Raw genomic sequence first — 24,671 nt, 5'->3', positions numbered from 1 at the left:
TAAATATACAGTTATTGACTTTTTTTTTACCAAAGACATGTGGCTGAATACATTTTGGCCTAAATGTATGACTAAAATTGAGTTTATCGGATTTTTCTAATAACAAAAAGTAGAAAATATCATTTTTTTTTCAAAATTTGCGGTCTTTTTCCATTTATATCGCAAAAAATAAAAATCGCAGAGGCAATCAAATACCATCAAAAGAAAGCTCTATTTGTGGGAAGAAAAGGACGCAAATTTTGTTTGGGTACAACATTGCATGACCGCGCAATTACCAGTTAAAGCAGCGCAGTGCCAAATTGTAAAAAGACCTCTGGTCATTTACCAGCAAAATGGTCCGGTCTGAAAGTGGTTAAAGGCCCATAATTTCATGAATGTCTTACAGGACAACTTCATGTCTTAATTGGGGGATTTCCTAACTAGAAAGAATGCACTGTTAGATGTATTAATTACGAACGATCCAAGTCTGATCTTAGGTGTGGTGATATGCGACAACTAGATAGATCTAGCGATCGTAGGATGATCACATTTAGCCTAAATCATAGGATAAGGAGGCATGAGGGTAGCACAAAAACACAAAATTTTAAACGAGCACATTTTTCTGAACTGCGATCATTGCTACATGACATATACTTTGACCAAATCCTGGAAACATTGAACACAGAAGAGAAATAGGAATGCTTTAGGAGCATTCTAAACAAAGGTATCAAAAAGTGAATTCCAATGCACAATAAATATAGAAGAGCAAAGATTAAACCTGGGTGGCTAAACTGTAATGTGAAAACTCTCATTAAGGAGAAAAATATAGCCTTTAAAAAATATAAAGGGATTGGGTCACCATCAGCATTCCAACACTACAAGGAATGCAAAAAGAAATGTAAAATCACAGTCAGGACAGCTAAAAACAATTACGAGAGACACATTGCAGTTGAAAGTAAAAAGAACCCATTGATTTTTTATTTTATTTTATATATTAACTTTAAAAAGGCAAAATTTAGAACACATTGCACAAATAGATGAGGATGGGAGGATGATTAGAGATGACACATAGAAGGCAACTGTACTAAATACCTTCTTTTCCTCAGTTTTCACAAAAGAAAAACCAGGGTTTACTGACCGCGACTATACTATTAATGGTACAACACAGGACAGTCTCTCTCGTGGCTATCTGAGTCAGGGAAAGACTTTATAAACTTAACACAAATAAATCACCAGGACCAGATGGCTTACACCTGAAAGTCCTCAGAGAACTCAGTCATGTTATAGCCAGGCCATTTTTCCTAATCTTTGTGGACAGCATAATGCCAATGTGGTACCAATATTAAAAAAAGGGCAGAGACATATTCCTGGGAATTATAGGCCTGTCAGTTTTACATCAATAGTGGGTAAAATATTGGAGGGGATGATTAGGCACTATATCCAAAGATTTACAGAGGAAAATAATATCATTAGCAGTAATCAGCATGGGTTTACGAAAGGTCATTCCTGCCAGACCAATCTGCTAACATTCTATGAGGATGTGAGCAGCCATCTAGATATGGGGAGGCCTGTAGACTAATGCCTCGTACACACGATCAAACAATCCGGTGGAAAAAGTCCGGCGGACTAAGAAAGTATTTTTGCACTCCAATCTGTCCGCCGGACTCGCATTTCGGCAGACAATCCGGCCGTGTGTGTGCCAGTCCCCTGCACATTTGAAATGAACGGACTTTTCCCGCCCGGAGAAAAGTCTGCTCCTTTTGAGCGCTTCTCCAGGTAGCCGGGGCCAGCGAAGGAGAGGTCGCTGGTCCCGTCAGCTGGTATGGACTTAAAGGGGAACCCCTACGCCGAAAAATCGGCGTGGGGGTCCCCCCAGGTCCATATCAGACCCTTATCCGAGCACACTACCCGGCCGGCCAGGAAAAGGGGTGGGGACGAGCGAGCGCCCCCCTCCTGAGCCGTACCAGGCCGCGTGTCCTCAACATGGGGGGGTTGCCTTAGGGAAGGGGGGGCGCGCGGCCCCCCACCCCAAAGCACCTTGTCCCCATGTTGATGAGGACAAGGGCCTCTTCCCGACAACCCTGGCCGTTGGTTGTCAGGGTCTTCGGGCGGGGGGCTTATCGGAATACGGGAGCCCCCTTTAATAAGGGGGCCCCCGGATCCCGGCCCCCCACCCTATGTGACTGAGTATGGGGTTCAATGTACCCCTACCCATTCACCTGTGAAAAAAAGTAAAAAAAAACACAACACACAAGGGTTAAAATAGTTTATTGTACAGCTCCGGGGGTCTTCTTCTGTCTTCGGGGGTCTTCTCGCCGGACTCCTCCGCTATCTTCTGCTCTTTTGCTAGCTCTTTCACTAGCGGAGGAGCCCGGCTTTCTTCTTCGCCGCCGCCCTCTTCTTCTGACTTCGGGGGTCTTGTCCCCCTCTTCGGTTCTTCTTGTCGGGCCACTGAGCCTTCTTCTAGCTCTTTTACAGGCGGTGGCCCGGTCTTCTGTCGCCGCTGTCTTCTGTTCTTCTGTTCTTATCTTCTGAAGATGTTGCCTTGTCGCGGTCTCCGGTCACAATGGCAGGGACGCGGCACATGGTGACTTATATAGGGACATCGCCGGATGATGTCCCCACCCATTATGATGTTACAGTCCCAGCATCCTCTGGGACTGTGACATCATAATGGGCGGGGACATCATCCGGCGATGTCCCTATATAATTTGCCGCGTCACTGCCATTGTGACCGGAGACCGCGACAAGGCAACATCTCTAGAAGAGAAGAACAGAAGGCCAGAAGACTGGGCCACCGCCTGTAAAAGAGCTAGAAGAAGGCGCGGTGGCCCGGCAAGAAGAACCGAAGAGGGGGACAAGACCCCCGAAGTCGGAAGAAGAGGGCGGCGGCGAAGAAGAAAGCCGGGCTCCTCCACTAGTGAAAGAGCTAGCAAAAGAGCAGAATATAGCGGAGGAGTCCGGCGAGAAGACCCCCGAAGACGGAAGAAGACCCCCGGAGCTGTGCAATAAACTATTTTAACCCTTGTGTGTTGTGTTGTGTTTTTTTTTTATTACTTTTTTCACAGGTGAATGGGTAGGGGTCGGGGATTCCGATAAGCCCCCCCGCCCGCAGACTCCGACAACCAACGGCCAGGGTTGTTGGAAAGAGGCCCTTGTCCTCATCAACATGGGGACAAGGTGCTTTGGGGTGGCTCCCCCTTCCCCAAGGCACACCCCCATGTTGAGGGCACGCGGCCTGGTACGGCTTGGGGGGGGGGGGGCGCTTGCTCATCCCCACCCCCTTTCCTGGCTGGCCAGGTAGCGTGCTCGGATAAGGGTCTGATATGGACCTGGGGGGGACCTCCACGCCGATTTGTCCTGAATAAAATAATGGAGTGGGCAGACAAATGGCAAATGAGGTTTAATGTGGAGAATTGTAAAGTAATGCATTTGGGGGAAAAAAACATAAATGCAAATTATTCACTAGCTGGAAAACCTCAGGAAAAATGAAGGATGGAGAAGGATCTAGGGGTCCTAATAGATGACAGATTGAGTAATAGCATGCAATGTCAAGCTTCAGCAGCCAAAGCAGGCAGAATATTAGCATGCATTAAAAAAGGGCTATACTTCAGGGATACAACTATAATTCTGCCACTTTATAAAACCCTGGTTAGACCACATCTGGAGTATTCTGTCCAGTGCCGGTCATCAGTCCTCAAAAGGGATGTGCTGGAGCTGGAGAGAGCCCAAAGAAGGTCAACAAAATTTAAAAGAGGACTGGAGGACCGGCTGCAAACGTTAAATGTATTGTCGCTGGAGATGCAACACTGAGGGAGGGGGGGAGGGATATGGGAACTGACACATGTACACCTACACAGGTTGAACTGGATGGAATATTGTCGTTGTTCAGCCTTGCCTACTATGTAACTATGTAACTCTAAACAGGTAACCTGTAAAAAAAAAAAATGTAAAGTGTTGCCTATGGAGATTTTTACATACCGTAGTTTGCCGCCATTCCACAGGCGTGCCCAATTTTAATGCATTACATATTGGTTATCAATTTTCTCAACGTAACATGATCTTTCACATTCTACAAAAAATTGGGCTAATGTTACTGTTTTTTTAATTTTTTTTATTTAAAGAAGTGTATTTTTTCCAAAACAATTGCATTTTCTAAGACTGCGCAAATTTGGTGTGACAAAGTATTGCAACGATCTTCATCTTATTCTCTAGGATCTCTGCTAAAAAATATATATATATTTTTAATATATATAATGTTTGGGGTTATACGTCATTTTCTAGCGAAAAATACTGATTTTAACTTGTAAACAACAAATGTCAAAATTAGGCTTGGTCCTTAAGTGGTTAAAAAAGTATTTAAGCCCTGCAATGTGGAGGAGGGGTCCGCTGCAAGGTTAAATAACCTAACCGGTAAACGGGAGTTCCTCTAGCAGTGCCGGAGCCGAGAGAACAGATCGGCTTGAGGTGAGGACATCGCGGGTGCCCTCAACAGAAAAGTGTCCTTATTTTAAAAGTCAGCAGCTACAGTATTTGTAGCTGCTGACTTTAATTTTTTTTATTTTTTTTTTTTTTAGGCGGAACTCCACTTTAAAGAAATTTTCACTTACAGAACTACAGTGCCTTGCAAAAGTATTCACCCCCCTTGGCATTTTTCGTGTTTTGTTGCCTCACAACCTGGAATTAACATGGATTGTTTGAGGATTTGCATTATTTAATTTACAGAACAAGCCCACAACTTTGAAGATGTTTTATTTATTTTCTTTATTGTGGAGCAAATGGGTAAAAAGAAAAAAGTCAATGTGCATAACTATTCACCCCCCCAAAGTCAATACTTTGTAGAGCCACATTTTGTGGCTATCACAGCTCCAAGTCGGATTTGGATAAGTCTCTATGAGCTTGCCACATCTTACCACTGGGATTTTTGCCCATTCCTCCTTGAAAAACTGCTCCAGCTCCTTCAAGTTGGATGGTTTGCGCTTGTGAACAGCAATCTTTTAGTCTGACTACAGATTTACTATTGGATTGAGGTCTGAGCTTTGACTAGGCCATTCCAACACATTTATGTTTCCCATTAAAGTGGTTGTAAACCCTTACAACCAACTTTGACCTACAAGTAAGCCTAGATTAAGGCTTACTTGTAGGTCCAAGAAATATCTCCTAAACCTACACAGTTTAGGAGATATTTGCCAAAGTACACGCAGTGAGCGAACCGCAGTCAACAGTGATATGCCGCGAGTGGCGGCTCCCGTGCGCATGCGCTGGAGTGACGTCATCGCAGCTTCGCCGAATGACAGTGGCGGAGCAGCGAGACCCACCAAGAAGATGGATGCGCCGGACTACAGGGGACACCGGTGACTTTGCTGGCTCCTGTATCAGGTAAGTGACACATAATGGACTACTATGCAATGCATAGTAGTCCATTATGCTTTACCTTTTGCAGGGAATGAAAGAGGAAGTAAACCCATTAGGGTTTACTGCCTCTTTAAAACACTCAAATGTTGTTTTAGCAGTGTGTTTGGTGTCATTGTCCTGCTGGAAGGTGAACCTCCATCCTAGTCTCAAATCACACACAGAGTGGTACAGGTTTGCTCAAGAATTTCCCTGTATTTAGCACCATCCATCTTTCCCTCAACACTGACCAGTTTCCCAGTCTCAACTGCTGAAAAACATCCCCACAGCATGTTGCTGCCACCACCATGTTTCACTGTGGGGATGGTGTTCTTTGGGTGATATGATGTGTTGCGTTTGTGCCAGACATAGTGTTTTCTTTGATGGCCAAAACGTAGCACCTTCCTCCATACATTTTGGGAGTCTCCCACATGCCTTTTCGCAAACTCAAAATGTGGCATTTTGTTTTTTGCTGAAAGTAATGGCTTTCTTCTGGCCACTCTGCCATAAAGTCCAACGCTATGGAGCTTACGGCTTATTGTCGTCCTATGTACAGATACTGCAGTCTCTGCTGTGGAACTCTGCAGCTCCTCCAGGGTTACCTTAGGTCTCTGTGCTGCCTTTCTGATTAATTCCCTCCTTGCCCAGTCTGTGAGTTTTGGTGTGCGGCCATCTCTTGGCAGGTTTGCTGTTGTACCATGTTCTTTCCATTTGGTTATGATAGATTTGATGGTGCGCCTAGGGATCATCAACAATTTTGGATATTTTTTTTATAACCTAACCCTGGCATTAGTGCGCTTATTTTGCCTCATCCAGGTCAGTGGGGCATGGTCGGATACCAGGCGAAACCTTCTGCCTAGGACGAAATACCGCAAGGAGTCCAAGGCCCACTTAATGGCAAGACACTCCCGCTCCACCACCGCGTAGTTTTTCTCCGCTGCCGTCAGCTTTCTACTACGGGGTGCTGTTCCCCGTTGATGATCTGCGACAGGACTGCTCCTAACCCTTCATTTGAAGCATCTGTCTGTACAACAAAATGCTTAGTAAAGTCCAGAGCAACGAGCACCGGATCCTGGCACAATGCCATCTTAAGCTTCTGAAAAGCTTTTTCGGCATCGTCATTCCATTTTACCATCACCAACTTTCTGCCTTTGGTCAGGTCAGTCAAGGGTGCAGCAATGGTGGCAAAGTTGGGGATAAACCTCCGGTAGTAGCCAACTATGCCCAAAAATGCTCTGATCTGCTTCTTGGTTAGGGGACGGGCCAGTCCTGTATGGCTTTCACTTTACTCATTTGGGGCTTTACCAGCTCTCTACCCACAATGTACCCTAGGTACTTGGCTTCCTCCACCCCAACTGCACATTTTTCTGGATTGATGGTGAATCCTGCTCTTCTCAGGGAGTCTACGACTGCCTGAACTCGGGGAAGATGGGACTCCCAATCATGGCTGAAGATGACGATGTCATCCAAATAAACCGAAGTGTACCGATGATGTGGACGCAAAGTTTTGTCCATGGCCCTTTGGAACGTAGCGGGGGTGGAGTGTAAACCAAATGGCATTCTTTTGTACTGGAAGTGGCCTTCCGGGGTAGAGAAGGCAGTTTTCTCCCTAGCTTCCTTGGTCAGGGGAATCTGCCAGTACCCTTTCATGAGGTCCAGTGTGGTAATATACCTGGCAGGCCCCAACCTCTCAGTTAGCTCATCTACCCGTGGCATGGGATGAGCATCAAACTTGGAGATTTCATTTAGTTTTTTAAAATCATTGCAGAAGGCAAGAGTGCCATTGGGTTTGGGTACCAACACGATTGGACTTGACCACTCGCTCTGCGACTCCTCAATGACATCAAGCTCGAGCATTCTTTTGACCTCTTCAGACACCGCCACTCTATGAGCTTTTGGGATACGGTAAGGCTTTAACCAAATTTTTACATTGTGTTCAGTTACCATGTCATGCTCGATGACATTGGTGAGTCTCGGCAACCCTGAAAACATGTCCCTATTTCTTTAGAGGAACTCTTGCTTGCTGGGTTTGGGGCCTAGTGAAAGTAGTAGCCACCTGCACCAGGTCGATCCCTGCATGGTCTCCTGACTGTACCGCTACCACCGCGGGCACCTGGTCTCTGTCTTTCCAGGGTTTCAACAAATTCACGTGGTAGATCTGGTATGGTTTTCTTTTGCCTGGCTGGTGCACCTTGTAGTTTACCTCCCCCACTTTTTTCACTATCTCAAACGGACCTTGCCACTTGGCCAAGATCTTGCTCTCCACTGTGGGTATTAGGACAGCCACCCGATCTCCTACTTGAAACTGTCTAACTTTTGCAGATTGGTTATACACACTTCTTTGGGCTTCCTGAGCCTTCTGCATGTGCTCCCTCACCAGCGGCATCACCTTAGCCACCCTCTCTCGCATTTGAGAGATATGCTCTACTATGGTTTTGTGTGGCGAGGACTCACTTTCCCACATTTCCTTTACCAGATCCAGCAACCACCGGGGCCGTCGCCCATACACTAGCTCAAATGGTGAGAAGCCCGTGGACGCTTGTGGAACCTCCCCGATGGCAAACAAAAGGGCAGGGAGTAACATATCCCAATCCTTCCCGTCTTTCTGGATGACTCTTTTTAGCATGGTCTTTAAAGTTTTATTGAACCTCTCAACTAGGCCATCGGTCTGCGGGTGATAAACGGACGTCCGCAACTGCTTAATTTGAAACGGCTTGCACAAGTCCGCCATCACCTTTGACATAAAAGGGGTGCCCTGGTCCGTTAGTATCTCTTTTTGGGAAAACCAGTTTGTGAAAACATTTGAAATAGTTCCCGGGCAATGGCTTTAGAGGAAGTATTCCTCAAAGGAACTGCTTCTGGGTACCTGGTTGCGTAGTCTAGGATGACTAATATATACTGATGCCCCTTTGCCGACTTTACCAGGGGTCCTACGAGATCCATCACGATCCACTCAAATGGAACCTCAATAATTGGCAAGGGTACCAGAGGGCTTCTATAGTGGGGCACTGGGGCAGTTAACTGGCAAACGGGACAAGATGCACAATATCTTTTAACCTCAACCTTCACCCCTGGCCAGTAAAACCGGTCGGTTATCCTGGCCTCTGTTTTCTCTGCCCCCAAGTATCCTCCCAGTGCATCATTGTGGGCTAGATCAAGTAGCATCCGCCTATACAGTTGGGGAACCAGCAACTGCTCTATAGTTTCCCCACGGCTTTCAGCCACTCGATAAAGCAAGTCCCCCTTCAACGCAAAATGCGGAAACCTCTGGTCTGCCCCTGGCATTTGTGAGACCCCATCCACAACAGAAACCTGCTCTCGGGCATTGACCAAGGTAGGATCCCGCAACTGGGCGATGCCAAACGCACCCCTGGGTACATCTAGGTCTGGGTGCACTGGCCTTGAGGAGGTTTCCCCTTCACTTTCCTCAACCAGGAACTGCAATGGGGAGAGCTCCTCGTCATCCTCCCCCAGCATAACCTGTAACGGGAAGACTTCCCACCCCTCAGAGTTTAACTAGGTTTTGCAATCTGAAACAGACACATCCTTCAACTTAATATTCTCTACAGTATCATTATCAATAATTGGTATCTCCGTATCAGTGGGGTGTGTTGTGGGGGTTTCAGGCCCAGGTCCCTCAGACTCTGTCCCTTCCAGGCCCAGTGTCCCCAGTTCTCCTGGCTGTCCTGGCAGCCCCATCTGTACCTGGCTCCACAGTTGGAAAAATAGTGGACAGTCCCGCCCCACTATAATGTTATGTATTAGGCTTCTCACTACCCCGACCTCTTGAGTCACTGAGGTATGGCCTAAAGCTACCTCACCACGAATGCGCCTGATCTCGTCTGATCTCGCATGCTAAGTAGTGTTGGGCCTGGTTAGTACCTGGATGGTCGGTCAGGTTTGTACCGCCAGCGATGCACCCTCTGAGCCTGGATGGCTGTGGTCACTCCTAGGCGGGCCAGGATCTCTGCCTTCAGGCGCTCATAATCGCTGATATGTTCAGTTGGGAGGTCAAAATAGGCCTTTTGCGGGTCACCGGTGAGGAAAGGGGAGATAATGCCCACCCATTGGTCACGAGGCCACCCCTCTCTCTCTGCTATCCTCTCAAAGGTGGTGAGAAAGGCCTCTACATCATCGCTAGGTGTTAGTTTTTGTAAAAAATGGCTGGCCCTCACAGACACCTGGTTGCCAGCGGCGACAGTCGCTTGTTCACATCCCTGAGCCAGCCTCTGTGCTGCTTCCTGCAAGGCAGCCACCTGTGCTTGAGTGGACTCCTGTTGAGTAGTAAATTGGGCGGCTAACAGCCGTGTGCTCTCCTGTTGTGCAGCTATGGCCTGTGCCAGGGCCTGCTGCTGCTGCTGAGCCATCGCTTCCTCATGGCGACGGTTTGCGTCTGCTGAAGCTTGCTGCTGGGTCACGGTGGCTTGTACCAAAGCCCTGATGACCTCCTCCATGTCTTTGCCGGCTGCTTGCAGCGTCTGAGCTGACATCACCCAAGACATGCAATTTGTACACAGTCTCTTTTAAATGTCAGTTTTTAAACATTTTTTGCGGCTGCAAATGCACTTTTGCCTGCATTCTCCACCAGTTGTAAAGTTTGGGGATACTAGCTCCGCGAGACCAAGTGCATAAACCGGTATAAGGTGAAACCAAAATACTTTTATTTATAATTAAATCAAAATAAGGCTTTTCTTCAGCATACAAAAACGTGAAATTAAAGTCCGCTTATCTTCAGCACAAATAATAAGAAAAGAAAGCACCTACAGTTCTGTAGTCAGGTCTTCACCCAAAAGTTTTTAGAGTCTTTACAGAGATCTTTTGCAGCCTCCAGAGCAGCAAGACAGCTCCTCAGACAGGTGTTCATCTCCTTCTCCTCCACACCACCACCTCTCTACTACTTCCTGTCTTCTTGGAGGCCGTTAACCTTGTACCCAATCCCTGCGGTCAGGGAGGGAGGCTCTTTCCCACCCAAATGTCACTTCAGAGCCTCCCAAATTCCGGGTCCCAACTATCTCTCTTAATATAGAGAGGGCCGTGAGACAGTCTTCTCCCAAAACTATCCCCGGAATTTGTTACCCATTTTTGGGTGACCCCCTGAGGCCTACCAGGATTCCCTTAAAGGGACCACATCCCGAATATAGGTGCTACATAGCAGTTTTTCTTTATTTTATTTTTTAATACTAGTAATGGTGGCGATCAGCAACTTAGAGCAGGACTGCGATAGTGTGGCATACAATCTGACACTGGGTCGGAACTAACTGCTACTGACATCTCAAGTGACACTAATACAGGGCCAAGCAGGGAGATGACAAATATTAAATTAATTTTAATTAAGAAAAAAATAAACAGTTTTTACTTAAAATAAATAAATAAACCAGACACCCCACACTCAATATTAGACAAAAGACACCTGCAATCACTTCCTTCTCTTCTCCACTTTGGGAAGGTGATGGGCAGACAGGGGAAGCTCCATTAGCATTGCTTGTCTTGTCATACCAACGGCCACCACAAGAGGGTCAGATTCCAGAAGGAAGTATAGGACTACAGAAGGCCGCAAAGCAACGGCCTCAATTACTGACCGGCATGGCCCGATATAATCATGCGCTCAGGGGGGGGTGCACGGAGACGGGATGCCCCAGCTGTGCCACCCCCAGGTGCCAGGTCGCTAATTCTAGTCGCAAATGCGCTCAGGGTTTGTCGAGCCTTAGCTTACGGTATTAGGAGTGAGTCATCGAAGTTAGGGCGATCCAGGGTCTCCATAGTTTTTCGTAGGAGGGAACTTTGTCTAGAAAAATCAGGACGTGCAAAATATAAATGAGTAACAAACTGTCATTTTAGTAAAAAGATTTATTACATATAACCTTAAATATGTCAAAACTGGTGCACACATACACATAAATATGATATCAATTCCATACAACATGAAAATGCACATCAATGCAAGGGCATGGTATGAATGGTAGCTCACAGATCAATTTCTAAAATCATGGAAATATGATAAAAAGAGTTATCTCATAGGCATTGCTCAAACATAACATGGTACATATCTAAATGTGGCTCTAAATAGAAAACGCATTTGTATAGCATTGGTATAGCATCTGTAGCTCGACACGTTTTTGTAGTTAATTACCACTCACCAGGAGCAGATGCTTCCAGGATGTCTAAAAAGTATAAAGTATAAGATATAATTAGCATTCTTATACTCAGTTTGACTTAGTATTGATAACGGGGACGTGATATGACATCTTCCCATACTTACTGACTAACCATAAAGCTCGAGTATGGCAACAGTCACTGAAAGTGGGTCCAGGTAATAAAGCAGGCTGCACACAGGCAGGCTAGACATCAGAGAACGGGTGAGAAAATGTGCTGCAAAAATATGACTAGGAAACCAGTCGTATCCTCCTAATGATAGGTTTATGGGCCTCCTATATGATTAGAGGGGAGATATCTGGTGTGCATTTGCCAGTTAGATAATCTTTAATGGCACTTTCAAGATCTTGGTGGTGAGTTGGATTGGCCAGTAAGCTGTGTTGATAGTCCTAAGTCCAGGTAATCTTTTTTTATTAAGAAAAAAACAATATCCTTTAATATCACTTTACAGGTGCCGTTACAGCGTAAAATCACATAGCTATGCACTATGATGCCAAATAAATGTCCCAAACCTGTTTTCTTGTGCACAGATAAGTGTATGGTAGCAAGTGTTTCATTGTCTGTCTTATTCCATATTTTTAAGCTCTGTGTGCCTAACCCCATGTACCTGCGTGTAACATGACCTAATTGTCCTGTAGCCCTTTAAATTTTATTTAATACATTGTGTGATCTCAGACCCTCCATATGTATGAGGACAATATGTTGCCAATCCATGTTGCTAAAGATTTTTAAAACATTAATGCTACAGGTATATGTGGGTTGTCCTCGTCTGATGTATGTTGCTGAGTACATTACTCTTGAGCACCATCTGAGCCTCCATAACTTTCTAGATCCCATTATTATTATTATTATTATTATTATATTCTACTCCAGTTATTATGCTATGTGCACAACAGCATACACTCCCCTTCGTCACATTGTTGTGCAAAGGCTAGAGTGTTAATGGGCAAAAAGTGTCCCCACCCTGCACTCCAGCACCCACTCAGACATCCAATGACACATAGTGGTACAAAGGACTTTCCCACTGCACATACACTGCACATGATGGGCACACATGGTAAGCTATCAGAGACATGCATATTCTTGATTTTAGACCATGGAGAAGACTCTATGCTACTTCACATCCATTTTATTTTTTATTTATTATTGATACTTGTATATCGCTGTCAATTTACACAGTGCTTTAAAGTGGTTGTAAATAGGGATGCACCGAAATTTCGGCTGCCGAAACATATCGGCCGAAAATGGCCCTTTCGGCAAATTGCCGAAAGGAAAAAACGGCCGATAATTGAGCCGAAAATGGGGCGGGGCCTGGGTGCCGCCCATCTTGGGAGGTGTATAGCGCAGGAGAGCCGCCTCCGTTGTCTGGTTCAATAGAGCGCCTGGAACATCACAGCTTTAATTTCAATAGCTGTGTGTTCCCCCGTCACGCACCGTCGCATACAGCCCCTCCCCCTTGTTCGGGGAACTTTGATAGACAAATCCCCCGTCCAGATTTGACGGGGGATCTGTCTATCACAGTTCCCCGGACAAGGGGGAGGGGCTGTATGCGACGGCGCGTGACGGGGGAACACACAGCTATTGAAATTAAAGCTGTGATGTTCCCAGCGCTCTATTGAACCAGACGGCGGAGGCGGCTCTCCTCTCTCTTTGCTGCATCACTGGCTGCACAGGGGCATCACTGACTACACAGGGGACAACACACTGGCTGCACAGGGGACAACACACTGGCTGCACAGGGGACAACACATTGGCTGCACAGGGGACAACACACTGGCTGCACTGGGGACAACACACTGGTTGCACTGGGGACAACACACTGGCTGCACTGGGGACAACACACTGGCTGCACTGGGGACAACACACTGGCTGCACTGGGGACAACACACTTTTTTTACAATGTCGCCAGTCTCTGACCACCTCCTGTACCATGTCCCTAGTCTCTGACCATCTCTGAACCATGTCCCCAGTCTCTGACCACCTCCTGAACCATGTCCCCAGTCTCTGACCACCTCCTGAACCATGTCCCCAGTCTCTGACCACCTCCTGAACCATGTCCCCAGTCTCTGACCACCTCCTGAACCATGTCCCCAGTCTCTGACCACCTCCTGAACCATGTCCCCAGTCTCTGACCACCTCCTGAACCATGTCCCCAGTCTCTGACCACCTCCTGAACCATGTCCCCAGTCTCTGACCACCTCCTGAACCATGTCCCCAGTCTCTGACCATCTCCTGAACCATGTCCCCAGTCTGACCATCTCTTGAACCATGTCCCCAGTCTCTGACCACCTCCTGTACCATGTCCCCAGTCTCTGACCACCTCCTGTACCATGTCCCCAGTCTCTGACCACCTCCTGTACCATGTCCCCAGTCTCTGACCACCTCCTGTACCATGTCCCCAGTCTCTGACCACCTCCTGTACCATGTCCCCAGTCTCTGACCACCTCCTGAACCATGTCCCCAGTCTCTGACCACCTCCTGTATAAAAATATTTTTTAAAAACAGTCATTTTCGGTATCAGTGCTGTTTCGGTATCGGTTTTGGTTTTCGGCCTAGTGTATTTTTCATTTTCGGTATCGGTTTCGGCACCAAAAAACCCATTCGGTGCATCCCTAGTTGTAAACCCTTACAAACCACTTTGACCTCCAGGTAAACCTAGTTTAAGGCTTACCTGTAGGTCCAAGAAATATCTCCTAAACCTACACGGTTTAGGAGATATTTACTAAAATACAGCGACAGCTGTCTACAGCGCATGCGCCGTAGACAGTGACGCGCTGGCACACTATTGCCGTTAGCAGCATGCCGCTGCTTATGGCGATATGCCATCAGTGGCGGCTCCTGTGCGCATGCGCAGGAGTGATGTCATCGCTGCTTCGGCGCTGTGAGTGGCCAGAGCGGCGATACCCAGAAGAAGATGGATGCTCCGGACTACAGGGGACAGCGGTGACATCGCTGGCTCCTGTGTCAGGTAAGTGACACATAATGGACTACTATGCGATGCATAGTAGCACATTATGCTTTACCTTTGCAGGGAGACAAAGAGGAAGTAAACCCATCAGGGTTTACTTCCTCTTTAAACATATATATTGTGCATTCACATCACATCAGTCCCTGCCCTCAAGGAGCTTACAATAAATAGGACCGCTTTTTCCAGTGCAGAGGGATCTTTATGCTGGCAATCGCACATAAATCCACTTTATAATGGAAAAAAAACCTTGTAAATTCTTGGTAAATATGCCTTTTTTCTAATATTTTATACCTCCTGGTTTGAAAAGCATTGCAGGTCTTCAGCTATAAATCTCTGGAAAGGTTAGGGAAGATGAGTGGTCAGGCTTACTGAATAATACAGGAGAACTTCATGATTTTTCCCTCTTTTCCAATGAAATGTGGATTGAGTCTCCTCCATTGAAGCACATCATTTATTATACCCCTGATGGGTGCAGTGTAGAATAGAAATCCCCGGCCTGTTTTCACAGTCACTAGTCAGATAGGACGGGTCATTTCATATACACTGAATTACAGCACATCTGATCCGGCATGCAATAAAATATGTCTGGCATGGGGAAAGCACATTATAAAATGATAATTTTGGTTTTGTTCTTGTGAAACAAAAAAACATATTACTATGTTATACGTCTAATCAGTCATGTAATAAAAGCCACAGCATATACACTTGTATTACTTGTATACTGTATTATTATTATTATTATACAGGATTTATATAGCGCCAACAGTTTATGCAGTGCTTTACAATATAAAAGGGAGATAATACAGTTATAATACAATAAAATACAAGAGGATTAAGAGGTATGTATTTTTTTCACTGGTTTTCTTTCACCTCCGGGTCAACAATACCTTACTGGCTGCTTATAGGATTCAGAAACACTATAGGGGGAATGCATGGAATATAAAATGGTGTCTGGAAGCAGTACAATCATTTTGTATTTAAAACAATCATACAAGGTCATTGAATCTTTCAAACGAAGGGCCAGTTTACTCTTTTTTTCAGGCTTTAGGATGGCGGATTGTGGCCACATCAGTGGGAGTAAAGAATGTCCCATCAGTGGTTTTTGTGGTAGGAATAGTGCCCTATTGTTGGTATCAGTGGTAGGAATAGTGCCCTATTAGACGCTGAAATTTTATTTTTGCAAGAGACTAGGCTCACCTCCTTGGCAGATATTCATATGGCCAAGAGAGAGTGGAGGTATGGCCCATCTTACTGGTCTCTTGCGGCCGAGCCTTACGGCGGTGTGGCGGTGTTGTTTAAAACCGGTATGGTAAATGTCCGGCGGGTTATTGAGGTGGAGATTGGGAGATGTATGGTTTTAGACATCCTTGTGGGAGGGCAGGACCTGCGCCTAATTAATGTTTATGGGCTGCACACAAAGTGGGACAGGAAATGCCTTTTTACAAGGATCAACCCATTTCTTTTTACATCCCAGGCAAGTGGTCTTTGGAGGTGACTTTAATACAGTAACTAGGCCCAAGGACAGGAAGGACTTCAAGGACAGGCTTGGATATGATAGCGTTTTTTTAAATAGTATGGTTAGGTATGCTGGTCTTGTGGATGTGCACATTAAGCACCTCCCGGATGACACCGGGTTCACCTTTCATCGAGGTAGTAGTCAGAGTAGGATATATAGTTGTTTTTTTTTTAAGGAGACCTCTGCTTTCTCGCCCCCAGTGGTGCAGGCAGTAGAGTTCTCTGCTCACTGTATGCTATCTGTGGTCCTGAATGCTTCAGACGCCCCTCAGAGGGGCAAGGGTATCTGGAGATTGAATTCGACTCTACTCAAGGAAGAACATGTTAGACAATCCTTTGAGGAATTCTTTCAGTCTCAGGTGACCATCCTGGACTTTTGTAGCAGCAAGGCTGAGTGGTGGGAGCTGACCAAAAAGAGGATCGCTTGATTCTTCAGGGGCCTAGCCAATAGAAAACAGTTTAATAAATACATAACCTACCAACATTTACGGAGGAAGCTGGATATTCTTGTCTCGATAGGAGGAAATCCTGGGGCAATCTCCGAAGGGAAACTCCTCCTCAGGAAGTGTCAATATGACCGGCATGCCTCTTTGGTTCTGGAGAGGGACTATGGGAAGTACCACTCGCCTGACCCTTACCAGAACTGCAAACAAGGTGTAGCTGTTAAAACGGTTGTTGGCCTTAGGGACAGTACAGGTTCCTTGACAAAGTCCAGGTCAGGGATCCTGAAGGTCATGAGGTCCTTTTATGCTGACCTTCTTGGGAGGAAAGAGCTTGACCGTGACAAGATGGACAGCTTTTTGGACTCTACTCCAGGTCTAAATGGTGGAGATGTTCCATTGATGAATTTGACAGAGGAGATCACAGTTGATGAGGTGATGAGGGCAATTGATCAGCTTGCCATCAAAAAGTCACCTGGACCGGATGGCTTGACGGCTGAGTTTTACAAAGCCTTTAAGTCTATTCTGGCCCCACATTTGGTAGAGGTTTTTAACAGTTGCCTTGCTGAGGGGGTGCTTTCCCCTTCCATGAGGCACTCGGCTGTGATTCTTCTTTCAAAGGGTAAAGATCCTTCGATGATTGAGAATTGGCGCCCCATCAGCCTTCTTAATGTCGATAGAAAGATACTGGCAAAGATTATTTTCTGGCGCCTATCGTCAGTAGCAGAGTCTTTGCTTTCTCGTCATCAGCACTGTTCGGTCCAGGGTAGAAGCACCTTCACAGCGGTTTTAGCTGTTCGGGAGGCCTTGGAGCGGTGCAGGGCTGCAGGCTGGGGAAAGTATTTACTGACATTGGATCAGGCAAAGGCTTTTGATCGTGTTAACCATGAGTACCTGTGGTTGCTCCTTAGTAAGTACAGTCTGCCGGGTGGTTTTGTTGATTGGTTAAAAGTCTTGTATAACCACTTGACCACTGGGCACTTAAACACCCTTAATAACCAGACCAATTTTCAGCTTTCGGTGCTCTCACATTTTGAATGACAATTACTCAGTCATGCAACACTGGACCTATATGAAATTTTTGTCCTTTTTTTCACACAAATGGAGCTTTCTTTTGGTGGTATTTAATCACCGCTGAGTTTTTTATTTTTTGTGCTATAAAAGAAAAAATACAGAAAATTCTGTAAAAAAATGAATTTTTCTTCATTTCTGTTATAAAATTTAGCAGATTAGTAATTTTTTCTTCATAAATTTTGGCCAAAATTTATACCACTACATATCTTTGGTAAAAATAAGTACAAATTGGTGGATATTATTTGGTCTTTGTGAAAGTTATAGAGTCCACAAGCTGTGGTGCCAATATCTGAAAATTGATCACACCTGAAGTACTGACGGCCTATTTCAATTCTTGAGACCCTAACATGCCAGAAAAGTACAAATAGCCCCCAAATGACCCCTTTTTGGAAAGAAGACATTCCAAGGTATTTAGTAAGAGGCATGATGAGTTTTTTGAAGTTGTCATTTTTCCCCACAATTCTTTGCAAAATCAAGATTTTTTTTACTTTTTTTTTTTTTTTTTTCACAAAATTGTAATATTATCAGTTTATTTCTCACACAGCATATGCATACCACAAATTACACCCCAAAACACATTCTGCTATTACTCCCGAGTACGGCGAGACTTTTACACAGTGCGGCCACATACAGAGGCCCAACATGCAGGGAGCGCCATCAGGCGTTCTGGAGCACCCAGGACAATTCTGACATTTCTCTCCTACATGTAAAAATCATCATTTATTTGCTAGAAAATTACATCGAATCCCAAAACATTATATATGTTTTTTTAGCAAACACCCTGGAGAATACAATGGTGGTCATTGCAACTTTTTATCTCGCACGGTATTTGCGCAGCAATTTTTCGAATGCTTTTTTTTGGAAAAAAAACAGTTTTGTGCGTAAAAAAAAAAAAAACACAGTAAAGTTAGCCCAATTTTTGCATAATGTGAAAGATGAAGTTACACCGAGTAAATCGATACCTAACATGTCACTCTTCAAAATTGCACAGGCTCGTGGAATGGCGCCAAACGTCGCTACTTAAAAATCCCCATAGGCGACGATTTAATTTTTTTTTTACTGGTTATATGTTTTGAGTTACAGAGGAGGTCTAGGGCTATAATTATTGCTCTCGCTCTAACGTTCGCAGCGATACCTCACATGTGTGGTTTGAACACCGTTTTCATATGTGGGCGGGACTTACGTATGCGTTCGCTTCTGCATGCGAGCACATGGGGACAGGGGCGCTTTAAAAAAAAAAAAAAAAAAAAATTATTGTTCATTTTACTTTATTTATTTTAGTTTGACATTTTTTTCCCCAAAAATAAATTTTTTGATCACTTTTATTCCTATTACAAGGAATGTAAACATCCCTTGTAATAGGAATATGGCATGACAGGTCCTCTTTACAGTGAGATATGGGGTCAATAAGACCCCGCATCTCACCTCTAAGCTGGGAAGCCTGAAAAAAAAAAAAGATTCTGGATTTGATAGTATTGGCGAGTCGGTAGAAGCACCGGAGGGCGGCGGGAGGGGGGGGGGGAGGGGGGGGTGTCTATGGCTGGGTATTGCAGGGTATCACCGACTATGGCTGGGTATGGCTGGGTATCTCAGAGTATGGCGTTGCAGAGTATTGCGTTGCAGAGCATTGCAGGATATTGGAGGGTGTTGCAGAGCATTGCAGAGTGTTGCACGGTATTGGCGGGTGTTGCAGAGCATTGCAGAGTGTTGCAGGGTATTGGTGGGTGTTGCAGAGCATTGCAGAGTGTTGCAGAGCATTGCAGGGTATTGGCGGGTGTTGCAGAGCGTTGCAGGGTGTTGCAGAGTGTTGCAGAGTGTTGCAGAGTGTTGCAGAGTGTTGCAGAGTGTTGCAGAGTGTTGCAGGGTATTGCAGGGTATTGCAGGGTATTGCAGGGTATTGCAGAGTAATGCAGAGTAATGCAGAGTAATGGCAGGGTATTGCAGAGTAATGGCAGGGTATTGCAGAGTAATGGTAGGGTATTGCAGTGTAATGCAGAGTATTGCAGTGTAATGCAGAGTATTGCAGTGTAATGCAGAGTATTGCAGTGTAATGCAGTGTAATGCAGTGTAATGCAGTGTAATGCAGGGTATTGCAGGGTATTGCAGGGTATTGCAGGGTATTGCAGGGTATTGCAGAGTATTGCAGAGTATTGCAGAGTATTGCAGGGTATTGCAGGGTATTGCAGGGTATTGCAAAGTAATGCAGAGTAATGCAGGGTATTGCAGGGTATTGCAGAGTATTTGCAGGTAATTGAGGGGTTAATTTTCGGTGAGCAGCGATGTGGGCACTGCAGATGCAGCCCACATCGCTGCTGACACCGATCTCTTCCCCCTCCGCTGTTCCGATTGGTACAGAGAGGGGGAGGGAGGAACCGGCGTCATAACATGACGCCGGTTTGTTTACAAGTGATCGCTCCGTCATTTGACGGAGCGATCACGTGGTAAACGGCCGCGACGAGCGGCCGTTTACCGTGATCCGTGATGCACAGGACCCGGCGGTCACGGATGCTCTCGAGTGCGCGCCCCAGGGGGCGCGCGAGAGCGGAATTCTGGGAGGACGTCATATGACGGCCTCCCAGAGTTAAGAAACCGCCCTGAAGCCGTCATTCGGCTATAGGGCGGTTATTAAGTGGATAAGGGGGCAGAATGCTTTCCTCTTGTTAATGGTTGGGTTGGGCAGTCCTTTGAGGTTGGCGCCGGGGTGCACCAGGGTTGTCCTCTGAGTCCCCTGCTCTATGTGTTTGCAATCGACCCCTTCATCAGGAGGCTAGAGAGCAGCATGTTGTGTGGGGTGCCAGTGGGGCTCCCGGGTGAGCCGCCTTTGAGGGTTGTTGCCTATGCGGACGATGTGTCGGTAATTGTCACTGGGGCAGATTGGGCAGAGGAGGTGGTCACTCTGACATCACGGTATCCTGAAGCATCAGGCTCCAAGATCAATCAGGAAAAGAGTGAAGTTTTTTGGATGGGAAAGGAAGGTGAGGGGTTTGATCTCCCGGACACCTTTCCAGTGCAACAGGAAAGAATTAAGATTCTAGGCATTGAATTTGGACCAGGCGATTATGGCCTCAAAAACTGGGAAGGCAGACTGGAAATTGCCAATACTAAGGTGGTCAGCTGGAAGAGATGGAAGTTATCTCTGAGGGAAAGGGTTGATCTGATTAAGACTTACCTGATTCCGATCTTCTTTATGTCAGCTTTGTCTGCATCTTGCCAGTGTCTCTCTATGCTAGGGTCAGTAGTGTGTTCTTCAAAATGCTGTGGGGGAACAGACTGAACCCCATTAAGAGGAATGTCACCTATCTATCCAGGAGGGAGGGTGGCTTAGGTATGGTCAACCCAGTTATTTTCTTTTCACTGCTATTTCTCAAATTTAACATTGGTAATATGCTTGCAGTGGAACCTCCTGGATGGGTAGGCATATTTAGATCTTGGTTTAGGCCTTTTCTACAATTTTGGGAAGAAGGTGGCCAAGTGAAGAATCTCAGGGGTCATCGTGGTCAGCTACCAGCCTATGTTGCTCCGTGCCTGAAGTTACTGCGGCAGCGGCGATTGTCGGCTGAAGATCTCAGATCGGTTCGGAGGAAAGTCCTTATGAGTCGAGTCTTGAGCAAAGTCTTTCATGACCCACTGGCCTAAAGGGATTGCCCAGGCCCAGTTTTGAGGGTGGGGTTAAGATTGATTAATATGGACAGAGTACCCCCTACATTTAGGGATCTGGCCTGGTTGTGCTTCCATGGGAGGCTATATGTTCGGGGCAATTTGAAATTCCGCAGTGGGGTGGATCGTAGCTGTCCTTGGGAGGAGTGTGCGGATTCGGAGGAGACTATGGACCATTTTCTGCTTCATTACCCCTTTAACATAGAGGTGTACAAACAGGTGGGACGGGCCCTCGGTGTCCCTTTCCTCTCCAGGCTGGGTTATGCTGAGTGGGCGTACAGAGCATTCAATACTGGTGGGATTTTTTGTTTGGATACACTTTTTCTAGTTAGCCTAGTAGTCCGTTATTTCACCTGGAATGCACGGTGTCAGGTCAGCATTCGGCATAAAATCCTTCCTGTTGAGGTGGTGGTGTATGACAATCTGCATGAGGTGGAGAAGGTTTGAGTGCTTGAGAGAGACAAGCGGAGTCAAAGGGCTTGGTTGAAGGCGTGGAGGGGTTTCAAGCCTCCCTGACTGCCAGGAGTCTCTTTCCCGGGTGTGGCTGTCTGTCTCTTGTCACCCTAGATTTTATCATTTATGGTTCATTTTTGATAAATGGCTGCGTACATAGGTGATGGGTTGTGCCTCTTAGGCCCTTTCTGATGCTTTTATGTAGATAGTTTTTCTAAACATGTTTTGCTAATGGACTATGTATATATTGTATATATTCTGAACATGGATGTGTATTCCTTTGTTTTCTGTTGAAGTTTTATAATATGATTTGTTTTTTACTTTTGTATAAAATTGGTCGCTTGATTATTTTTAATAAAAGATCAATAGTGCCCCATTGTTGGGATCAGTGGGAGGAATAGTGCCCCATTGTTGGGATCAGTGGGAGGAATAGTGCCCCATTGTTGGGATCAGTGGGAAGAATAGTGCCCTATTGTTGGGATCAGTGGGAAGAATAGTGCCCCATTGTTGGGATCAGTGGGAAGAATAGTGCCCCATTGTTGGGATCAGTGGGAAGAATAGTGCCCTATTGTTGGGATCAGTGGGAAGAATAGGGCCCCATTGTTGGGATCAGTGGGAGAAATAGTGCCCCTTTGTTGGGATCAGTGGGAGGAGTAGTGCCCCATTGTTGGGATCAGTGGGAGGAGTAGTGCCCCATTGTTGGGATCAGTGGGAGGAATAGGGCCCCATTGTTGGTATTAATGGGAAGAATAGTGGTATATTGTTGGTATCACTGGGAGGAACAGTGCCCTATTGCTGTCAGTAGGAATAACAGTTCCATATTGTTGCTATTGTGGGGGAGGGGGTGATAGTGCCCTATTGTTGGTATCAGTGGAAGGAATATTGCCCTATTGTTATCAGTGGGAGGAATAGTGCCCTGTAGTTGCTATCAGTGGGAGGAATGGAGCCCCATTGTTATCAATAGGGGAAATAGTGCCTTATTGTTGGGATTAGTGGGAGGAATAGTGCCCCATTGTTGGGATCAGTGGGAGGAATAGTGCCCAATTCTTGGGATCAGTGGGAGGAATAGTGCCCCATTGTTGGGATCAGTGGGAAGAATAGTGCCCCATTGTTGGGATCAGTGGGAAGAATAGTGCCCCATTGTTGGGATCAGTGGGAAGAATAGTGCCCCATTGTTGGGATCAGTGGGAGGAATAGTGCCCCATTGTTGGGATCAGTGGGAGGAATAGTGTCCCAAGGGCTGGATAAAGACAGACATAGGCCACAGTTTGGAGACCACTGGATTAGATGAAACATTGTTCAGGCTATGATAACACTGTTGCTGCCATTTGCTTTTATTATTGCACACTGCACAGCATATAATACCTTCTGTGCCCTAAAAAGGCAAATGTGTGCTAATATAAAATAATGTTTTGTAATTGGATGAAGATAAGGTTGCATGGTCCATTCTTTTTTGATTAATTTTATTTCAATACCTTTTCTTAATTTTTCATTTGAGAAAAAAAAACTTTTGGATTTAGCAGAAAAAGGGCTGATCTCATAGTGAACCTACCACTTTTTCATAACTAACACTGTGTCGCTGACTAGCCAGCAAGTACCTGGCTTAGCCTCAGTTCACTATGAACCGCATGTGAATCACATCGGATGTGCACCGCATTTCTGTTCAATTCACATTTTGAATGGGATCAAGTCGCGCCGCACCAAACTCATGCACCAATTTTGAGACGGCATTGCAAACCGGTGTGGGCAAACGAATGCATTTGCAACCTGCGTTTCATTAAGATTGCAGTGACAAAGCTGCCGATCGCAAGGGCAGTGCGATTTTAAATGTGGTGCAGGAAACACACGGATCGCGTTTTCCAGCACCGGATTAGTGTAAAGCTAGGCTTAAAGTGTAAATCCACTAGACGGTTTGTAGATAAGTAGAACCAGCTCCCGAGCTGTATGGTAAGTCTCGTGGCTCTTTACTCTAAAGATACACACACGGCGGAATATCATCCAATATCAGCCGCTCTGGTGGAAACCAGCTGCCTTTCGCCTCGTGTGTACAGTTACTTGTCTGGCAGAAGCCAATCTCACAACCAACTTCTGTTATATGAGCATGCTGGAAAACCGGAAGCCAAACGGCATCTGATCAGCGCTGGCACCCAATGGGCACAAGTGCTAACCAGGAAGAGGCCCCCTGTCAGGACACAACAGCACAGTGGGGGAGATCGCTGTACTAACATTGTTGTGTACGTTTTTTTTTTTTTTTTTTTTTTTAAGCCTGCTGGGTTGAACGAAAAAATAAAAAGACCACACCTGTACCCAAACTCTTTTTGATGGCTATGTACACACAGACTATTTATCATCCCGATCCCTCCTGTGCCTGGAATGGTAAAAAACGTTGCTGATGAATTCACAGGTATAATGTCTGTGATTTTTTTTTTTTTTATTCTGCAGAGGCATAACCAGGTCAGAAAAGCAGTTTTAGGGATTTTTTTTTATATGAAGGTAGGAAACTGGGAAATTGTCAGAAAGTTGTTTAACCTTGAAAAATACTTAATATTGCTGAAGATTAAATATTGAAATCTGCAGTTGGTGAAAGCATCAGCCTGCTAAATGCTCCACTAGAGCAAAACTGCGACTGTTTGTTTCTTCCAGAAGAGCAGTCCTATACTCCCTCTGAAGAGCCAAACCACCTCCTCAGCACTTAATGCAGGATGCCATTTAATTGTGTTCTGACCGAGACTTAGAAGTTATATAGCCATGCTTTTTATTTTTAATGCTTTACATTATCGCTTTTTCTATACAGTTTTGTGTGCTAAGGGGTCAAGAACCATAACAGATGATGTTACATACCGTATTTTTCGGACTATAAGGCGCACGTAAAAGCCTAAATTTTCTCACAAAATCGACCGTGCGCCTTATAATCCGGTGCGCCTTATATATGACCTGTTGACATGATGGCAAGCACCGAATTCGTTTTCTTCACTTGGGCTTTAACAGTATCTGTCAGATGGGCGCGCATGGAGTCACAGATCAATAGGGATGGAGATTCG

At 45.6% G+C, this 24,671-nt stretch overlaps 1 protein-coding gene across 1 annotated transcript in view; it reads left to right on the top strand.

The window, feature by feature from the left end:
* SLC29A3 (solute carrier family 29 member 3) overlaps window positions 1-24,671 on the top strand; it is a 150,322-nt gene that overhangs the window by 32,196 nt on the left and 93,455 nt on the right. The window lies entirely within an intron of this gene.

The sequence above is a fragment of the Lithobates pipiens genome, unplaced genomic scaffold (assembly GCF_037356315.1).
Source record: "Lithobates pipiens isolate NorthernLeopardFrog02 unplaced genomic scaffold, aLitPip1_a1.2 Scaffold_25, whole genome shotgun sequence".
Classification (NCBI taxonomy): Eukaryota; Metazoa; Chordata; class Amphibia; order Anura; family Ranidae; genus Lithobates; species Lithobates pipiens.
This window is presented reverse-complemented; position numbering and strand designations above follow the sequence as displayed.